The following is a 3035-nucleotide window of genomic DNA, read 5'->3' on the forward strand; positions in this document are numbered from 1 at the left end:
CTAACCCTCAATTGTGACTACACTTGGAGATAGGGCCTTTAAAGAGGTAATTAAGGTTTCATGAGGTCAAAAGGCATGGGGCCTTGATCTGATAGGACTGATATTCTTATAAGGAAGAGACACTATCAAAAGGAAAAAAGAAAAATAAAGAAATTGTTCAAAAAAGAAAAAGAACAGCAAAAAAGTAAAAATTTAAAAAAAAAAGATTAAAATTAATTAATTTTGGGCGCCTGGGTGGCTCAGTTGGTTGGGCGACTGCCTTCGGCTCAGGTCATGATCCTGGAGTCCCTGGATCGAGTCCCGCATCGGGCTCCCTGCTCGGCGGGGAGTCTGCTTCTCCCTCTGACCCTCCCAACCCTACCCCCTCTCATGTGCTCTCTCTCTCAGTCTCTCTCTCTCAAATAAATAAATAAAAATCTTAAAAAAAAAAAAAATTAATTAATTTTAAAAGTTTTAAAAACAGAGATCCCAGATTCATGTCTCTCTCTGTCTCTCTCTCTCTCTTCCCCCACTACCTCATTTCTTCTTTCTTTCCCTCCTTCCCTGGCAAGCCGGGAAGAGAGGCCTCATCAGAACTGAATTTTCCTGTACCTTGTTCTTGGACACGTGGCCTCCATAACTGGGAGAAGATAAGTTTCTGGGGTTTAAGCCACCTGGTCTGTGGTACTGTCATGGCAGCCTGAGCAGAGAAGACAGACCTCTAGAGCCACGTGGTCAGTTTCTCACTATGCCAGGTCCCTGGACAAGAGAACCAGGAGCAGCTGGCCTTGCTATGCCTCCCTCCATATTCCCAGGGGAAAGACAAGAACTGTGGCTGGTGTCCCCTCACCCCCATGGGCTCTATTCCTTCTTCCTGACACCTTAGCCCCTCTAGGGTTTTAGGATCATCCCCCAAGGGTCATGTTCATAGCTAGCAAATGATTCTCTGCTCATGGGGATTAAAGGAGGTAGCCTAATATTGCCTAGTGTTACTTAGCAATAGGCCAGGTTGGCCACTGTCTAGGGTATGGGACCCCAGGCAAATGAAGTCCTGACTCTGAACTGTAAAATGAGGGGTGGGCTAAGTCATCCCTAAGCTCCCAGATTTTAGACTGTATTTTTCTAGGTTTCACTTCCAAGGGACTCTGAGGCCTGAAATGTCTCCAGGTCCCACAGAAAGGAAGCATGCTCTAAGATAGGGGGTACTTCTGGCCAAGAGGCAGTATTCAAATCAGTCTTGGATGCAGAGGTGACTATACTACCCACTCAAAAGTCTTGGAGTCCACTGCTTTTTGTCACTTTTGGAGCCATGAATGTATTTTGGCAGGTGGGAATTCTGAGGTCTCTCTAGAAAGTTCTGATTAACGAGAAACACTAGAGTCTTTTCCCAGTTAGAGAAGGAGCCTCTGTGATGTTCCTTCCACTTGGAAAAAAAAATAAACCAAGAATAAAATGTCAAGGAGGAAACTGCTGAGTGCTGTGTCCTGAGCCTGTGATGTGGGGAAACGTCTTAATTTCCCAGAGGACATGCAAATGTTTGCCAACTTCACCTTCATTTTGGTACGGAGACTCAAATGCTCTATGAGCAAACAATGGCCAGCCCCCGGCTCTTGCATCATTGCAGTGTTGTGGCTGGTCAGTGCGGCAGGCTCTTTGGAGGCAGGCTGCAAAACCAAGGGCCATGTGAGGGAGGAGCCATCTTTTGCCCCTTGCTCTTCTCTTCTAGACCTATAGTCATGCACCTTAGAATATACATAAATTGAAACCCTATTGAAGTTAAAAGGGACTTCAAGGTCAAATGAAGACCCAAGGAGTTACAGCAGTTCACTCATTGAGCACTTATCCAAATGGCTTTGAATTGCACATTTTTTCATGTGCACCCGAACCCCAAATTGATTGTAAACTTGAACGACCACCTATTACTTTTGTGTCTCCTTTGTGCTTTAGTATGTTCATTGCTGAGTAATGTTTCCTGACACCAGATGTGTGGGAGTTTTCCCATAAAGCTCCATTTCTTCAGCACCATCCAACTGGGTGTCCATCGATTCAGTTCTGACACTCACTGCTGGAGTTAGCATCAGACCCCCTAGATTAAGGGTACAGCTGCCTCCACTTCAGAGGCCAACCGCAAATGGGGTGCTCAGGCTACCCACACTTGTGCTTAGTGAGCTATAAATTCAGGGGTTCCCACACCACCACCCCCCACCGGTTCCATAATTGGCTAGAACAACTCATAGAATTCAGGAAAGCACTCTGCTTAGATATATCAGGTTTATTATGGAGGATATAACTCAGGAACAGCCAAATGGAAGAGGCACATATGGTAACGTATGAGGGAGTGGGGGTGGGGGTGAACTGCCTGCCCTCTCTGGGCACACCACCCTCCCAACACATCAGCGTGTTCACCAACTTGGAAGACCCTGGATCCTTGTCTCCAGCCCTGTCCTCTCCCTGGTGGTCAGGAAGTAGGGCTTAAAATTTGGTGTTCCTGGGGACGAACCTTCACCCCAAAGCTACCTAGAGGTCACACCCTGCATAGACTCATTAGCGAAATCACAGGTATGGTCCAAAGGCGTTCTTTAGGAATAACAAAAGACATTCCTATCCCTCAGGAAATTCCAAAGGTTTTAGGAATCTGGGACAAAGACTAAACATATTTTTTATTATACCACAATCGCACTTAGTAGGCTCTTAGTCAAACACGTATCAATTAATTCCTTGACTAACGGGGAATGCAAGGAACATAATTAGGGACTAAACATGGTTAAGGAATCCCCTTTCCCTGAAATCAGAAAGATAATAGGAGACCCTTGTTTTTGTGACAGTCCCAATTTTTTCTGCCAATCCAAATTCCATTTATAACCTTGAATTTGGTGAGAGAATAGATAAAAATAGCATTCGTTTTGGTGATTTTGTTGTTGTTGTTATTTAGGAGTTTCCATAGATGTAACTAATTATGAGGCTCCCCGAACTGGTCCTTACTCCCTGACACCTTCAATGAAGACTTGAGCGCGAAAGGAATGACAAAAAGCAGAGGCCGGAGTACCGAGCACTCA

The sequence above is a fragment of the Leptonychotes weddellii genome, chromosome 4 (genome assembly GCF_054177405.1).
Source record: "Leptonychotes weddellii isolate Sample4059 chromosome 4, ASM5417740v2, whole genome shotgun sequence".
NCBI classification, from domain to species: Eukaryota; Metazoa; Chordata; class Mammalia; order Carnivora; family Phocidae; genus Leptonychotes; species Leptonychotes weddellii.